This window comes from Aythya marila (assembly GCF_965140915.1).
Source record: "Aythya marila genome assembly, chromosome: 1".
Taxonomy (NCBI): domain Eukaryota; kingdom Metazoa; phylum Chordata; class Aves; order Anseriformes; family Anatidae; genus Aythya; species Aythya marila.
In genome coordinates this window covers 63,499,250-63,518,181 of record NC_139042.1, presented here as the reverse complement: position 1 = coordinate 63,518,181, position 18,932 = coordinate 63,499,250, and positions in this window count along the sequence as shown.

Below are 18,932 nucleotides of genomic sequence, written 5' to 3'. Positions count from 1 at the left end.
AAAAAAAAATTGCACTTCAAGCAGTGAACAAAGTTAACCATGTGCTGAGGTCTCTGCTGTCTGAGGTACTACTGAACTCGCTCATCACTGTTGTAATACTGATAGAAAATAACGCGAGTGAAGAGTCTTTTATATAGCTGGTGTCTTACGTTTTGTCTTAGGCAAAGCAGTTTTGTTTTAATCACTGTGAATTCTCAAGTGCCAGACCTAGCGCAGTTCCGTTTATTCAGTCTGGTCAAGTCTTGTTCATGTTTGTGTAACTGGCTGCATTTAAAATCAAAAAAATTGTGCTGTATGTGTTACATGTGAAAGTCATTCTCTTTTAGAAAAGAGCACTGACACCATTGCATGCAATCTGCCTGAAACTGATGTGGTCCTGTAATGTAATAGGTACAGGTCCGTGTTTGCTAGAAACTTAGGTGCCAATCCCTTCAACTTACTTTGTGGAGAAATAGAAGGTAGGGAGAAAAAGGGGGAGAAGGGGTACAAGGTGAATAACCAGAACCCTGAAGCTTTATCCCCATTTATAATGCTCAGTAAAAGCCAAATAATGACATATTTTAGTTAAGTGGCAGCAATGGTGTTTGAGTTCTTTTAAACTTGTATTTCTAGAGAAGTAATAACTAAGGCTTTGAACATCGTGTCTGTCTGCTAAAGCTTTCTGAAACCTTGAATATTTTTTTCTCTGCTTTAAAGGTAGCAATTCCAGAGCGATCTAGGAGGGTTTCCTTGAGAGTGAGGTATTGAGCTGCCCCTGGATCCTGAATGCTGCTCCAGGTAGAAGTCACCCGTGCTTAGATGTTAAGGTACCGCCAGTCTCAAGGCAACGCTTGTCAGAGCATGTTTCAGGTTGGCTTCCTCAGAATGTTTGTGCGTGTCTGTCAGGCAACGAATGGAAAGTCGGTAGACTTTGACTGGTTTCAGTCCAAATTTGAGACACTGATTAAGTGCGTGCCACAAGCTCTAGAACACTTCACAGGGAAACTGCTGCTGGGAGTTGTGCACTTTCAAGGTAACAGCTGTCTGTAGCTGTTGCTGGTGGTTTACTTTATTTTAGAGACAGAGGAAGGGAGTGGTAGCAATTCATCAGTTTCAGACTTCCCATGCACATGGATTACCAGTATCTGCACTTTGTGTCAAAACCTAATAAATAACAGTATTTGATAGGCATGCAAGCAACACTTAACTGTTTCTAGGAAAAGTTACATGGAAGAAAAATTGAATCTGGAGAGGTGCTGGTCATTACTTTCATGCAAAAAGACTAAAAATTATGCAGAGGTTCAGCTTTAGTTTATAAAGTATAGCTATAATAGAGATTTCATGTGCCTTCATTTTGGGTTGGTTGCTACAAATGCGCTGGATATAGTCAGTTTTGCAAAGCACTTTGTCTTTACATCTGTGGGACAGGACCAAAAATTTTTTCCCCGGCCCTTCCTGTTTAAACTGTCAATTCATACAACTATTGGGTGTCTGAAAGGGGAAAAAAATTACACGTATTATTCTTCAGAGCTAATTCTTCTGTAGCAGAGGAGAGAATTAAACACTTAAAATTTAAACTTCATTCACTACAGAAGATAAATAGCTTTTTAGCCTTCTGCAAAAAGGTTTTCAATTGGACACGAGTCCTCTTCAGCGTGGCATTTTCTGGACTGTGCACATTCCATTCAACTACTTCCAAATCTTATTAAAGTAACTTTCTGCTTTTAGAGTTTATAATTCTTACACGTGAACGGTTGGGTCAAGTGTTTCTCTCTTCACATGCAAATAGCAAAGAATTGCACAGAATTACTGAAACTTAGCTAGCTGTTGGGGTTTGGGGAAATGAGTCGAGGACTTCCACGCCTTGGGATTTGGAATATGAAACCCTTTGGATTTTAAAAGACTAACTGGAACGTAGTTTTATCTTGCGTAATACAGTAGAACTTGGTAATTACTAAGAGAATTTGGCAAGTGGTAAGAAGACACATCATTGTAACTCATTGCTTGAACTGTCAAAGTAAAACTCTTGGTCCACTCATATGGTCTCGTCAACTAGAGAGACCTCACTTTAATGGTCCAAAGGTCTTCGCGAGGTGGGGTGCGATGACACCAAGTCCAAACCCTAAAAAAATGGTACCATTGGCGTTAGAGATATTTTTGACAGATGGCTGTATAACCACTAGTGTATATTTGCGCTATGGGACTAAAGCACTTTGATTTCACATTATGACTTGTCACATTCCACACAGTTACTTTTTATAACATGAGCTAAAACTGAAGTTTTCGTTTGGAGATAGGAAAGACTTGATGCCCTGTTTAAGAATATTTACAGTCTAAAGGTACACTTTAGTCAAGTATTTTTGGATACACTGCCTAGAAAGATGTGAATTTGAAATAAAGTTGTATGGTACAGAAAACTGGAGCACTTACTGGTGTCTTTTTAATAGTACACTTGAGGTTCCTGAATGTGTTTGTTTACTTTCTGTGATAGTGTGTAAGGCAGCAAGGCTGTAATGTAAACAGTTGATATCTTTTATTGTATCTTAACGCTTGAAATATTTTAGAGGCCCGGAAGCCCGTCAGTTTTTATTAATACCGCTTTTTATGGGTGTCTTTCTCAATGGTTATGAATTAAGGATCTGTAAATTTTAGTTTTACCGAAATAAAAAGAGCCCATGAATTGTTCATGCTTGGATCTACTTTTGTACTTAGCTACGTACTTAGGGGCTGCTGGCGTGTTGGCTGGTAAAACTATGCCTTGTTTTGGATTTTCTGCTATCGTGAAGAGGTCTGATACTGGCTAACACTACAGAAAGAAAAAGATGGGAAAAAGATAGTGGAGTTGCTTGAAAGGCAGTAACGCTCCTCCTTAGCAGTCGCCCTCCGATAACTCATGTCAAAGTAAATGAAGACACAACAGGGTTTCTGCAGAGAAGTATGTCTAAATAAGGGCCTGGGAGAGTGGTGTTGCTTGACTTAAAATAGCACCCTGACCTTATTTCTGTGCAATTAAAAATCTCTGACTCTGAGAAGACTTAATACCAGTTTTTGCCACTATGTAAAGGTCAATACCTGATTAAAAAAGGTTTAGGATTAAAGCTTTTTGTAATGTCTGAACTACAACCAGCAGCTTCTCTGTAGGGAAGTATGACGGCAGTACCACATGGATTTTGGTCTACCTAAATATCCTTTGAACTTGCTGCCTCACTTAAACATATTTTAAGACTAGTGGGCCTCATGCTGCCAATAAATCCTTTGAGAGCCATCCAAATTTATGGTCAGACTGAAAAAAGACTCCGCTGTTGCTGAGGATTACAGGTTGATGAGGATGCGAGCGGCTCCAAGCCAAGCAACCCCAGATCAGTGGTTTGGAGACGTGAGTGAGAGGAGGACGGAGGGGAGGTGTTCCCAGGAGCTCAGGGGAGAACGGGGCCATGCAGGAAGCAGCTGAGGTTATGGGGACAGAGCGAGGACGTGAGCTTTGCTGGTCATGCAATGGCTTGAGGAGCTGGTCAGAAAGCTCTGTGATAAACATACATCCCTTCTGCTACACAGTAATGCTGGGAGAGACGACTCGCTGAGGGCTCAAATGTAAATTAATGTCTCATGTGAAGTATTTTGGTTGGTCCTCTTACCCTTGTTTCCTAGTGTAGCTAGTACTGTTTGCAAGAAGTACAAACAACTCTTCTGTTGAGCGTAGCTACAGCTGTTGAGTCTCTGAACAGCAGCTTGGTCCCACTTTAGATTTCTCACTGGGAGAGCAGCCCTTCGGTATTGCATTGTTATCTTCCTTTCCCATTGACTGGAAAGGAAGGGTAAGGGGACTGCAGTCCTGACTTACTGTGCCTATTTGGGTTGCATGAGCCTGAAGACATTCGAACAAACTTTGGAGACTTCATCCAGAAAAACGATGAGTTTGGTTATGCATTTTGGTGCTTAGTTGGTTGTTTTTTCCCTCAAGTTGAGGCGAAAAAAGTATATATTGCTATTTTTTTATTCCCCTGAATGTTAAGGGCAGGGAAGAAGTTGTAGATTAATATTAGGGTTTGGGAGAGCTGCTAGCTGTTCAATTTGGGTTAAATTATTAACAGTTTGTGGAGAGAACTGGAACATGACTTTCCATTTTCGGAGTTGTTACAGTGAAACATCTTATCTTCACATTTTGCATCTGTTCCAGAACTTATCTTGTCTCACTCTTCAGTTTAGCCAAAATCAGTGCTGATGTGTCCTAATTATGCACGTTACTGGAAAAACTGAGCCAAGCTACCAGGTTTTGTTTGTTTTTAATACAACTTTTGTCTATTTTAACATAACTTTGTTTCATTAAAAGGCATTTTACGAACCTATGGTAGCAATGTCAAGCGGCAGCAGCACTAGTCAATAAAGTTGGGTCTCTGCGTGTATCCACATCAGTGCCAGTAAGTCATCAAGGCTGTTGCTGTCGGCCCAAAGCAGACAGCCTATAGCATGCTCACTCATTCCTGTTCATGAAAAGTAAGTTTGGAAACTTAAATGTCCCTAGCCACCAAAATAATTGAGTTGGCTGGGTTGTTTCTAGACCTAGCCTTACCTGTAGATGAAACACTGGGATTTTCCTCAGTAGTTTTCCCCTGGAGCTAGAGGCCTTTTGCTTTTGCTAGGTGTCTCTTGAGCTCCACTGCTTATTTCACTCTGTAGTTCCCCAGAGCACCTGAGAAATTGGTGGCAGAGTGGGCAGGAGTAGTGGATTCATTCCTCTTCTTGAAGCTGGAGGGGTGGGTGTTCTCGGGTGGAGGTTTTTTTGGGGTGGGTGATTATTTTTTTTTTGTGTGTGTGTGTGGTTGTGGTTGGTTTGTGGTTTTTGTTTTTTAATTTCTTTCAGGAAAGAGATGAAGGATATCAGCAGATTTGTTGGTGCACAGAGATCCCGTGAGACGGTTCATATTAAGGAGGTGCTGTCCATGTTGCTAGTTTGATCGCAGAACAACAAAATGAGTTATGTAGGTTATAAAGATGTCTTCTGTTCACTGAACATAAATTTGTTTGAAATAAGAAAACCTCAAAATTCCAGAAAATAAGTTAGTGACACTTGAACAAATAACAGCATTTCTATTTTCTATTTCTTTGCCTTTTTACCTATCACATACCATCTTACCACAGGTACATCTTACAGAAATAACTGTGTTAACTTGGGAGCTTGTAATTAAAGGGTTGCAGCTAGGCCCTGCTGGTTCAGCTGCCTCCTACAGCAGCACCGTTAGCTACCATTCTCACACTTCTGCCTCTTGAAGCTTCCCCTTCATCGCAGATGGGCTGGGTGGAACAGACTGCAGGCATCGCAGCTGCACGGCGTGGGTTGTGGCAGTGGCGAATCTCAAGGCTTCTGAAGCTGCTAGAAGTGCTTCCCTCGATGGGGATGGGAGCAGAGATGCTACGTCACATCATCTGCCTCTGACATTTGCACAGGTATTACACTTGTATGTGAACAAATGGCTGGAAATGGCTGCATTAGGCTTTTCTTTTTTAACCTGGAATTATCTTACCTTCAAATTCTCACAGCCATCTCCCAGGATATCCACTGACAATAAAATTAGCCGTGATAAAACTAGTGTCTTTTATGGTGGGTCCTAAAATGGGAGTTCTGCTTAGCCAGAGGGCCCACCCCATCCTCCTGTGCAGACGAGTTCCTTTCAGTAGCTGTCTAGATGAATTCAGATTTGGGAAAGCTTTGCCTCAGCTCCTGTTAAAAATAGAAGACTGTGACTTTAAAGATGACTAATCATTTTGAAAGTTCACTTCCCTACACACCCTTCAAACCGAACGCCTGAGGTAAAGAAGAAGGGGGGGAAAAAAAAGTAACGCGTCTCAAGCATGCCAGCACACACAGTGACTAAGCAGTACAGGGCAGCAGCTTCTTTTTTAATCCCTGAATGATTTTAGCGTTCCCCATTCCACAATAGCATTCTTCATTGAAACCTGTGTCAGGTTTCAATGCCACTGACCTCTATAGGAAGCACTCCTGGCTTTCATGGGTCAGTAATGATGAATTACCTGCTCAGAAAATAGTGCTGTTATGTTTTTTAAAGTATAGCACCTTCCCTTGGCTGAAAGAAGTGGCAGGAAGACTTTGGAGATGGATTTGATTTTTATTTTTTTTCCCCCGGTGATCTTTTTAAAAAGGAATTGATACCATAAGGTATGGATTTGTTGACATCACCATGACTTATGGTCCTTTATGGCCTTGTGAACATCTCGCCTACTCCCTTGATTTGAGGTGGAGTGAAAAGACAAGGAAGTGATGTTAAGGGAGTGGAATCTGATCAGCTGGGAGCAGAGGAAATGTATTAGGCTGTCAAACTTCTGCTGATAACATTGCTACTGCTAGTTCTAGAGTGGTATTGCCAAATCACAATTGGTATCTCAAAATATCAGGTGCTGTCCAAACATGAGAAAAGATGCTGCTCCTGACCCTAGAATCTCTGCAGCCTACTCAAACAGGGATCAAATATGCAAAATAGATCATATATCTATATATACATTAAATAAATAAATAAATAAATAAGAAAAGAAAAGCCATACCACTTTTGGCTAGATGTTTTGCTGCTTTTCCCCTCGTGCCTTACTATGACTCTCCTGGGAGCCAGTCAGTCAATTCTTTTACAAATCTTTTAGCATATTTGGAGTTAATGAGATTTCAAATAGCATGAAGGGGATATCAGTAGCCTAAATCTCCAAACTAACATGCTTAAAGCCTAATTTAAACAATGCAGCTGAATTTGGCTTAACCTGGTTTAATATGCTAATGAAGAAACTTAAGCCCAGCTTGGTCAAAGAACATACGTGAAAATCATCAGTGCATTTCCAGAGTATGACCACAAAACTGGTGAAAAGTGCTTCACTGACAGCTTGGATTTAGGTCCCAGGCTTGACACTTAGCTGCCCCAGTAGTGAGTGCTATGGAAAAATCTATTTTGTGTGTTCCTACACTAGTGCTTACAAAACAAGTCAGGGAAAAAAAAATATAGGTGTTGAAAACTTGACATCATGTTTCTTCTACAAAGGATGAGGAAAATAAAGGAGATGATGCTTGAATTTGCTCCTGTTTCCAAAATAGGAGCAGTAGTAACAGTAAATGTTCTGTCAGTCCCCATTTTTCCCTTCTGTAACGAGCTTCTAGAAAGCACACCCTGGAAGTTCCTCATTAACAGCGTGTATGTTCACATCTGATGGGGCTTTTATAAAAACTCACCATAATTGTCTGGGCCACCTGGCAGTTTTCCTTCTGCTTGGATAGATTTACCCATCCTTTTCATTTTTAATTGTTCCTGTTGGCACTGTACCTCATGGCCAGCATGGAACTAGGATGGCATTAAAAGTGCTTCAAAATTACAGTGAAGAAAGGTGTACTGACAACTTTGAGAAAGGGGGGAGTGAATACCTGCGTTTCAGGCTAGTTAGGAGGTCCCAGGAGGCACTGAAGAGTTTCCACCCAGTGGTCTACCTGTACAAACAGAAATGTGGACACTGAGATCAGCTCATTGTTCTACACCCTCCTAGTATTTCTAATTTCATCCCATAGTTTCTGTGAGATTGTCGCAAGGATCCCTTGACAAGCCAGAAGGGAAAAGGAAGAGGTGCTGAGATGGAGTGGTACTGCGGTAAGAAAGGCTCAGGCACCTCTGTTCTGCCACCAACACTGCCACTGCAAGTGCTGCAGGACAGAAGAAGCTTTTGGCCCAGTCTGCTGATAGCTCGCTATGTTTTTCCTCATATATTTTCTACGTGTTATATAACAGTAGTCATGGCCACAGGGTAGGGATGTTAGATGTTTTGATTTTTGCTTTACTTACACTCACTCACTATTGAAATTTGGTCTAATTTTGTGGCATCATTTTAACCACATATCACCCAAGGATCTCACTAACCTTGCTGCTTTTCGATTTGGGGAATGTGAGAAGAAAAGTGCCAACTGTTCTGGGATCCTCGGGTTCCTATGTTTCATCATAACATCGGTGTTACCCTACCGATACCCAGCATTTCCAGATTCTCCACAGGCACTACAGAATTGCTTTCACTTCACACGTAAGAATGTGAAACACTGCAGTAAAATGTATCCCACCAAATGTCATAAGCCTGAGGAAATGAGAGGCACACAAGCGTGCAGGTTGTCTCAGTTAACACAGGAAGGGTGTGAACAAGTAGGAAACGTTAACTTGTTCTGTACTTAGAAAAGAAGTAAGCTGTTCTACCAAATTCTCGGTAAATATTCAATCCTAGAATCTCAAATATGGAATTCACGTGGGATTCAAATGTTTGCTAATTTTAGACTTTTTGAGTAACATCTCTAAATAGTCGCAGTTTCTTCACTCCCATGAATAACTTTGCATTTGCTACAGTCGTCTCCTGCCTTCCCCCCTCCACCCTGTGGCTTACGATGACAATGTGGCAATTCATGAATGAGTGGGTGACATTAAATGTCACCGTTCATCCTAGCCAGTATTGATGTAAAAGGTCTATTTGTGTTTGCTGGCTAAATCCTGCCTCTAACAGAAGGGATTTATTAGTTCTGTTGTTAGAATAATTGTTTCTTTAATGACACAGTGATGATATATCTGATTGTGCACAGAAGCAGAAAAGACAGCTGATGGAATTACAGTGCAAATTACAAATTACAGTTTCACAGGGAGATAATAGTAAATTTTAGGTTTTTTTCTGGCTGAAAATTGCCCTGTATTACACTAATTTGTATACTTTGCTGCTAGTTCACATCCAGAGCTATGATTAATTAGAACTTCCTTATGATTAACCTTAGCCACACTTTCTTTGTGTCAAGTGCAGGAATACATTTGCTGTTGGCATGCATTTGCTAACTCGTATTTTATTAGCAGCAGCATTACCAACTTGATTGTGCAAGATCTGCACAACTAGTACAGTTATCAAGAAGTTAAATGCCTTGATCAGATACTCTTTTTAATCATTTTATAGTCAAAGGAGGAAATAGGGACTTTTGAGGATAAGTTGTTTTTACCCAACATAAATTTTTAAGGTAATTACTCAGTAGAGCACCAGAGTTCTCCATCATTTGCATCATTTACACACCACAAACTATGTTGCTTCAAATTGTGACATAGCAGATCATTTCCTAGCTCACAAATTAAAGAATAGCTTTAAGAAAGCACTCAGTATTCAATCCATTTCTTGCATTATGTTCTAATAACTGCAAATTGAGCCAGATGAATTTATGAGCACTGTACCCCCGTGTGAGTAACCCACGGACTGCTGCAGAGCACCCCATGCCTCCAGGCTTAAGAACTGCCATCAAAGATATGAAAGTACCTTACTTGATGTGGAAATATGAAAATACAAAGGAAGTTTGATGTTTTGGGACCCCAGCCATCAGAAAGGCTCTAAAGGAGAAGACAGCACCTGTAGGTGGTTTTATGTGAAGTTTTTGGCTGATGCTGTGGTTCGATGCACCTGTGTAGGCCCAGGTGGGGCCTACAATGGGAAAGACACCAATTGCCCTTGTCCCATCCCCACCCTACCCCCAAATGCATGCTCCAACAGCCTCTGATACAGGATCATCTGCTTGGTGAGGCTCTTTAGCCCGCCAGCCCCATTGGGAGCCAAGCCTCCACTGCAAATAAAAAATAATTTGAAATAAATTCAGGTCAAAGCTAGGACTTCGGTGCTTGGGCAGTTTAGCTCCACCTCAGGGCCTAGAGCAGCCAGGCAGGGATGGTATCAAAGCACCTTTTGGCTTGGACGGGGGAAATGAATAGGTACCAAAAGCCACAAAGGGCACAGGTTTCTTATTGTTCTCTCCAAAATATATTGTGAAGACCATATGTGAAGATATGGAGTCTTTTATTTTGGGGGGAACAGGGCGGTGGGTTCTGCATGGCCAAACAGAAGTCATTCTCTGTTTCTATTTCTGCAGCCATTCTCATCAGGTCTCTTTTCAAATCTGTTCAACTTCCCTCTTCTAGGAACCCTACGGATTTGATCCTTCACCTCATTTTGGGGTATAATTTGGTCAGTGGGAAACGACAGCAAGAAAGGAACACTGACCAAAAAACAAAAGATGACTGAGCAGAAATCTGACTCCTCCACGGTTTTTAGTCCAAGTGTTATGTCAAGCTCCGGTTCTCCCAAGAGGGATTGTTAAAGAATGGGAACCTGAAACTCTGAATCCGTGGAGCTCCCTTCCACACGTGAGATTTAAAAGAAACAATGCGCAGAAAGAAAGCAGTGAAAATGGGAGTTGAGCTAACCACCTCTTCCTTAGCAAACGTCTGTGGTTTCGACAGAAAAAAAAATATGAAACCAGAAGTGGTCTGAGGTGTAAGAGCACAATAAAAGAACTAAGTACAGGTATTCAAAAAGCTCCCTTTTAAATTGTTTGGAAAGACTCTTGCACAACTGGCTCCTGCTTTACCGGAATATGAATAACAACAATAATCTTCAGGCAGAGCTCCTTATCCTGCCAAGGTTTCTACATTGTCATATTCCCTAAATGCTGGTTTGAATTTAAGAGTTTGATTATTTTTTTTAATCACCATGGAAAGCATTCAATTCTTGAGCAATTTTATATGTGTCACAGTTTATCTGTAGTTCTTTTCATTCATTCTTTTCTAATTAATTTGGTATTTAAAAAGGATCGGAGCTACAGTGCTTCTCAAGAAGACTGTTGTCTGCAATTAAATAGTTTATATTAAAATTTTCCAAGGAAAACATGGGGATTTCCTCATACTATTTATTGAAAGGTATGCAGCTAAATCTCCATTACTGTCATAGAAGTCCCAAATTCGTCATTTCTACAGAATCTAGATTTACACATTTGCCGTTTTAAGCTGTTCTCTGTGCAAGTTTTGCTTAGACTCCAGAAAATTCCTTCCCACACAAAGACCTCAGAGCCTCAGTTACACCATGGCAAAGCAGCAGCAAGTGTTCAGCTGGAAGATACAAGCTGTGTTACTAGAAAAAAAAACACTTTTTTTTTTCTTTTTCAGAAAAAAATTGCAATGTGCCAGCAGTAACCTTTACTGACATGGTGACCTCTGAATGAGATTTTCAACTATTTTCATATTATTTATCTTTTTGAGCTTCTGTGGAAGGGACAAAGTTTGTATTTGGGGCTGGTTTGATGACATGATGAGAAACAACGACAGTGTTTCTCTTCCACGTGAGAACTGGCTCACCAGTTTTCGTCCGAGAGCCGGAGATGGTTCAAGGGCAGGGACAAAGCCATGTGGCTGAGGCCACCAAGTGCTTCCAGCACAGCACTCAGCAAACTGCAGCTCACCAAAGAGTGACCTGATGAAAATACGATTGTGTTTCTGAACATGGAAGTGAACGGCTTGGTCTCTTAAGTGTGCTCAGAGAGCAATAAGCACAAGGAGGTCTGCCAAATCATAACAAAGTGGAAGGAAGACATCCTAACCCCTTAAATATGCCTGCTTTTAAATGACAACGGAGCCCTGCTAGCCCAAACCTGCTGTGCCAGCAGCCAGTTTTGCTGAATACTAGCCTCCTACTGCTTGGTGTGATTGCCACCAGAAAGACTGCTGTGCTTAATAGCCTTGCTCTAAAGTTTTTGTTTATTTGCTTTGACTGATGCCAAAATACTTCTTTTTTTTTTTTTTTTTTAATCCACAGAGGACATAGTATATCTGGAGAGCAAGCAAACACCACGCTGCAGTCATATGCCCTTCCAAATAATGACGCACTGCCAAAACACTCAGGTTGGAAAGTTTCTACTGAATTACGCATGGGGCTGAGGCTTTGCTCTTACTGCTTCATTTATTCCACACACACACCTTCATGGTCACACCTCCCTTAATTCTAGTATAAAGGTGGAATTCTTCTACAGGGGAATTTTTCTTTCCAGAAATAACCATTTCCACATTAGGATGGGTATCCCACTACACGGCAGTAGAGTTCACATGCAGATAAGGTTTTAGAGCTGAGATATCCTGCCCTTAAGAGTAGGAATCGCACTCATATTTTTGGCAGAAATTTCCTCCTCTGTATTAGCAGAAGTAAATAGCTGTTTGTCAGCAGCCTTGTGGAGCTGGCAAATTCAACTTTCAGGAAGATCAGTTACCTACAAAGCAGAAGTAGGCTGAAGCGTGGATCAAAAACACAAAATGGTCCTGAAATTTGAGGTGAGGCTGAAGGGTGAGCATCAGAGCTGCACCCAGGCTGCAATACCATCACAGTGATGTTGCATCCTACCAGAAGAGTCCAGAGCACTGGCTCGAGATCCCCAGTCCCCCTGCTGCTGGTGCTCCACGTGCTGGCCCAGAGGGATGTTTCTGCTCTCTGGAGTTTGCCCTGAATCAAGGCTGCATCTCAGGAGCCACTGACAGACAGAAAGGGGATCTCAAGAACAAACAAACAAACAAACTTTTATGGTTATTCCCTAAATCCATAGATATGGGAGCACTAAATGGGGTATATTGTCATTAAGGATTTCTCCTCACTTTAGTACCCATATGGAGGTCACTCCCTCAGCAGATTGAAGTCGTTTCAGAACAAAAGGTTTTGATATCTTTCCTCTGGCTTAAGATGCCTCCATCTGTGCACGGTGTAGGCTGGGAGCCCCAGGCGGATTCATTTGCTCTGAGAGTCCTGCCAGCAAACCAGGGCTGGGGCCCCCTGGGTCTTTCACTGGAGGAGATGGCCAGAAGGCCCTGCAAGTGCTGTCTCCTTATGGCTATTTGCATCCTCCTCCTGTCCTTTCTCCTCTTGTTCCTGCCTGGAAAGCAACTTACATGTGCAGATGAGGGAATTACTGCTCAGAGAGAATTCTGTTATGAGCACAAGAAGCTTCAGTAATACCATAACATTTTGTGAATTGAGACTGGGTTTTGTTTAGTCAGAAAACAATAAATAAATAAAATGCTTTTTGAAAAAAAATTACTTGAGCCAGTTCCACTTTTTTTTAAAAATGAAATACATTTCTTTTCAGCTTTCTGTTTCAATGTTTCCATGAAGTTTACTTTCTAGTAATTTCAATATGAATAAAAATGCTCAAAGCAGAAAAATGATGCATTTGAGATCAAACCAAGTATTTATCCTCAAATTATTTTTCTCAAACCTTTTGATTTCACAGATTTCAATAGTTTCTGTTTCAATGCAAATCAAAATCTTTTTTCTTTTTCTTTCATCTTTTTCTGAACTATCTACAATTCAAGATATCTATTATCTTTGCTATCCTATTTCCAGGTAACGTGAATAACCAATGCCTGGTTTCAGAGAAGACTTTTCATTACCGGTAATTTAACACAGAGATTCTTAACTTTCTGATTAAAGAAATGGAAATACTTGTGATCCTTCATCTCAATCATGAGCTGAATGCCAGCAGGCAGAAGATACTGCTTATGATGAGCTGTAAAGAAAGGATGGTTCCAGCATGTTCTGTAAAGCTGAGCCAGAAAATAAAAGGACATGAGTGGAGATGAAGCCTCTGTAGAAATGCTTTCATTTCAGAGCTGGCTTCAAAACATTTTCACTCTCAGTTGAGGAGTGCTGAGAGTTTGTTGTCCACAAATCCTGAGGAGCCAAACTTCAGACATTCAGAGCCATGGCATTCCATGTGGATTTGGTGTTTTGCTTATTTCAATGTTTTCCATTAACTCAGTTGATGTCACCATTAAAGTCTGACTCTCTAGGGCAAATCCCTGTAGCTGTTCAAAAAAAATCTGGTCACTGGGGGCAGTACTGATGCGGGTTCCTTATGCGGGTTCCCTTCTCTTTTCACGTTCATCCCCATCAATGGGGAAGGTAATAGTTAAAAAAAAAAAAAAAAAAAAAAAAACACTTTTCCAATGCCCTGTACACCTAAATATCTAATGTGAAAGAGTACAAGGGGTTGTTATCTGAAAGAATTTTACATCTGGAAGTGATTTCGAAAGCCAGCACATATGCCACAGACTTAAAAAGAAGCTAAACAAAGCAGACAGATGGTCAGCCACCAAATTAGATGCAATCAGAATGTGGAAAGATAATTTCTCACATTCCCTCTCCCCAGCTTCTCACGTAGATACTGGACTTGGCAAGCTGTCACTTCTCTCCTGTGAGCGCTTACAGTAGAGCTGGGAGCTCTGAGTGCTGCCAGGCCCAGCAGAAGTGGCAGATTTCCACAGGCCAAGTCTCTCAGACACATTTTCTGAGGTGCTGGGTGCTCCGGCCCCGCATGGCTGCTTACATTCCCCTCCTGTGCCCGCGGCTTCACGGTGCAGTAACATCTCGCAGCTACACAATGTGAAGTGCTGACTTAGGCTTTGACACTCAGTCCAGTTCTCATGGCTAATCTGTTGTATCAACAGGGGTTTTTTTTATAGGTTTATTTTCCAGTGGGACTGGGATTGTGTGGCCCGGGCTGATCCCCGTGACCTCTGGCCTGGGATCTGGCGTGCACAAAGCCGGATTATGGCACCACGTTTTCCCCTGCATGTGTACACGTTAAGGCTGAGTGCCTTTGAGTAACAGACGTGCTGTTCTCATTTGTCGTTTGGCTTCCCCTGAAGGTTTTAGAGCACACAAACTAATCCCAGCAGCACAGAGGAGGGAATGTAGCACCTGAGGCAGGACGTAAAAGCCTCCCCCTGCATTTCCCCTCTCCTTTTTCCTCATTTTCATTTCTCCCTGCTGTCCTAGATGACTGCATAACTTCACCCAAGCCAGAGGCTTAGCAGACCCCATGCTGGTGCTCTTAAGGAAGGTGGATCAGGGAAAAACAGTGTCAGCCCAAGCAAGTTGGCAACAGCAAAGGGAAAGAAGAGGGCAGGTGCTTTAGACAACACCACTCCCCTAAACAGATTGCGCTGTGTTGTCTAACCACACCTTTAGCTATGCCTCCACCACCCACGTTAGCTTCTAAGATCACCGTGTAAGAAACAGCAGAGGCTGTCCCAATACTATGAGGCTCTGAGAAACCTTAAGGCAGCATTGAACTCTGGACATTTGAAAGGTGAAACACAAGTTGGGGATCATTTTTCTGTGCTCGTCACCCTGCTGGGACCCATGCCACTAGTGAAGGAACCACGTTAATGTGTACCTAGGGTGTTTTCCCATGGGGCAGGACACAAAACTTCAGTGCAGTGTAGCTGCTGAGGACACTGCTTCCCCCTGCCAGTGTCTCCCTCAGACACGAGCCCAACACCGCCCCTGCTGCTGTGGTTAACTCAGGTCAGAAGCAGTCTGTCTCAAAGGGAAGGATTTTGTCCTGCTGTGTTTTGACACTTCACTATTTCATTTCCTTCTGGGTGACATTTAAGCTGGCAGGAATTTCTTCATTTCCACAGCAAGACAAGCACCCGTACTGCAGATCTACAACCACATGCTACAAGGCAGCATCTTGAGAGATTATTTACAGCCCATTTCCACAAATTGTCCACAAATGAGCTGTAGGATCTGGCAGCAACTTTCCCCAAAGTTTCCCATTAAGGGTTAGTTAATATTTTGCTCCCGTTTTAGTGATCTTTTCGCAGATCCCTGTCTTCTCCCCTGCAAAACTGCCCTGAGAGACTCAGGTGTTTTCCTCTTTGGTTACAGCAGTGCCAATCCCCTAAGGTGTCTTAGGGAACACCTTTTGATGCCAGGTGAACATAACACCTCACAGCCATGAAATGACAAAAGCAATGAGCACAGATGTTAAAAAGACAAGGTACTCCTCCTTGAGATGATGTTAGAGGGTGTTTGCCCGAGTGTAGAGTAAACACCACCAAAACAGCCCCTTGTCTGGTTAGACATGGCTTTGGGCTCCTCGGAGCTCCTTCCATCTCCCAGAAATGATGAGATGGAGCCCCTGGTAGACAGCAGGAGCTATCAAATTGTTAAATTGTCAAGTTGTTTTTTGAAGCTATCAAGACAGCATTAGGAAAGCTTATCAAAACCGCTTCCTACTTGGAACATGGCACAGGGTTCGATTTACTTGAGAATTGTCCTCCCCAAGAGACTGCATGCTCTGTGAAACCTCCTCCAGATAAAAATAGATTGAAAAGATAGGAAATGTTTGTAGTGGTCCCAGTCATCGGGATGCAAGCCAGGAAAAAAAACAGATTATCCCCTGTCTACTATTAACATAATTAAGGAGAAGTTTGACTCTGATCAGCTTGGGTTATCTCCCAGTCTGGCAGACTTCGTAGCTAGATTTCCTTTTCTTGGGGGATCTCATTGCAGATTGGCTGGGACATTTCAATTCCATGCCAAGAACACAACTACTGGCACCAGCACTTCTGTCAGAGTAGCAGCCATAGGTTTATGGACCTTAACTGCACTATTCGACCACTTTGAGTAGTCAAGACCTAAGTCTTAGAGGCAGGCTTGATGCCACTGCCACATTTTCTTGTCCTGCTAGCAAACGCTGGTGGCGTGTTGGTCTCAACTTTCGCTTTCCCCCCATCCTATACTGACTGCAAAATTTAATGACGGAAGTCAGATATTTAGTTGCCCTATCTAAGGATTTGTTATCAGCCATCTAGCCAAATCAATCTATTATTTTTGTCAAACCAGAAATTAAAAAAAAAAAAAAAAAAAAAAAGGTGGGGGAAGGGGGCAAGTAACAGCTTCCAACAGGTACCAAACACCTCTGCTAAATCTCATCAGATTTGCACGAGAAGCTTACTGTATTTTGAGCTGCATAAAGAACATCAGTGCATGGGCACAAACCAGTCCCCACAGGCCTACTTGCAACTCTTTTACTCATCCACTCCCAGGGCTTTATGTAGGCAAATCCTGGTGCTCACAAAAGCGTCTGTCTCGGCCAACTCCGTGTTTGCAAAACATGCTGGCTTCATCACAAGAAGGGCACCTGGGAAGGGCTACCACCAGATTTGCCAGCTTTGTGTCAACACGGGAAGGCCGCAGAAAAGGCTTTTACTACATTATCTTGCACAGGCAAGTTCACCCAGCAAACATGACAGGGAAGATTGATCACCCCTTTAAACAATTCCCCTTGCTAAAGCCAGTACACAAGCAGCGTCAAGGGGCCTTGCCACCTGAGCTTCACATTCACAAATACTTTAACTTAGGTCTGGGGCTGGCTCTTTACTCCTACAGCTGGGGTGAGATGAGGAAAACACGACAGAAAGTTGCAGGCTTTTGAAAGGGAGAAGCTCAAAATCTGCTGTGTGGGGGCACTTTTTAAATAGTTTGATTAAATAATTTGATTTGGTCCAGCTTCAGCTGCCACTTTTCCTCCTAGACCCTTCTCTACTGCAACCCATCTGAGCAGGCCGCATCTGGGCCAGCAGAGCTGGGCAGGGGGAAGGACGCAGTGTGGCTCCATGCGAGGAGCTAAATGAAGCCTTTCCTCTCCCCAGAGAGGGTCTGAGATCTGCTCCAGGGAGAACAAAAAGGGAATTTTAGCTGAAACAGCTACCAAAAGATGGAGCTCAGTGTGTGACTGGGCACCTTTCACCTATTTGGCTGCCTGGCTGCTGGTGACAGGTCCATGGCACAAACCCAGAACTGACTCAGAGCTGCTCCAAGGAGCTTGTTGGTTGGTGAAAAGACAACAGAGTCTGGAAGCTGGGAGGTTTGCAGATAGGTTGCTGGCCTCAAAAACACATATGGGAACCACTCACCTTGCTATCAAACAGGAGGGAGAAAGTGCTTACCTTCATCCCTCCCCTTTGGCACACAGCAGTGAAAAACCACCCAAGCAGCTGCAGAAGTTTTAGTACAAAGAAATGTAAAAGCTTGCTGCTTTCTACAGAGAAGACTGTCTGCTGAGACTCCAGCTGCCTGACTCCAAGGAAAAGGTGTGTGGTTACTGCTGACACTGATTGCTCAGTTGCTTACAGCTGAGAAGAGGCGGTTGCCATCCCGCAAAGGGAAAGCTGAAATCTCAATGCTGTCAATAAGAAATTAGAGGAAGGAATTATTTTACCACACAAGTCGAGTGGTAAAACGGGAAGGAAATTACCAACTTCAGCACTGAAGCTGAATCCCAGCTTTATTGCTGAAACTAAGCAGAGCGGCATGCGGGCGTTTCTAGCCAGGGACTGAGTCACTTCAGGAGTCACAGTTCTGCTGGTACATGCCCATAGCAAACAGCCAAGGCCTGATGGTGGCTGCCAGCCCACGTATCAAACAGTAGAGGAGGACTTGATCCAGTTGTGTCATACTGAGAGTGCTAGCTAATTAAAAATGGAAACTTAACCCCAGATCTGCAGTGATAACATCAGACAAGGGGATTGTTGGCATTAGATTGTTTCTCTCTCAGCATCCCATCCCTTCCAGATGGGAATTATTTGTACTTGGATATGTGCTAAGTCTTTAATTAGAGTGCTCAGAGATTTATAGTTGAAAAGATCTACACAAGGCAAAAATAGTAACAATTATTATTCCTATGGTGATCTTTTCCATTACCAGCTGTTTAAAAATATGTATAATATGCTAAGTATGAGGCCTTATTGCTTCCTTTGTTTAACTCTGTATTATTTATTTTTTTTTCACAGTATATATCTTTTCATTTCTTTTGCTTTATCTCCTCATCATGAGCTAGACTCTATCGGACTAAACGATACACAGAAAAGACAAGATGGGCATTGCCCCAGTCCTTTACAGTTTGATGGCAGCATAAAAGATAAGAGAGAGTGATTAAAGGGCTGAGACAAAGCTAGGCAGTGCAATTGGCAGCAGTGTCATTAGCCTACTGTGACTGCTGCTGGTGGCATGGCAAAGAGGGATTTTAAGGAAGAAGAGCTGTGGGGAGGATCAGGAGGGTGTTTTGATGATGCCCGTGCAGAATGGCTTTCTAAGAGAACAGCCCAGGGCCAACCGGGCAGGGGCTACAGCCTTGGTAGTCACATTTGTACCTGCTACAGAGGATCACATTTGCAGTGCAGAAGAGACACGGCTTATGAAATGCTGTTTAGCAGTCCTTCACACATCACACAGAACAAACTCATAGAAACTGAGAGGTATCTTAAAAAGCCTTCTGTTTCTGCTGCTCCTCAACC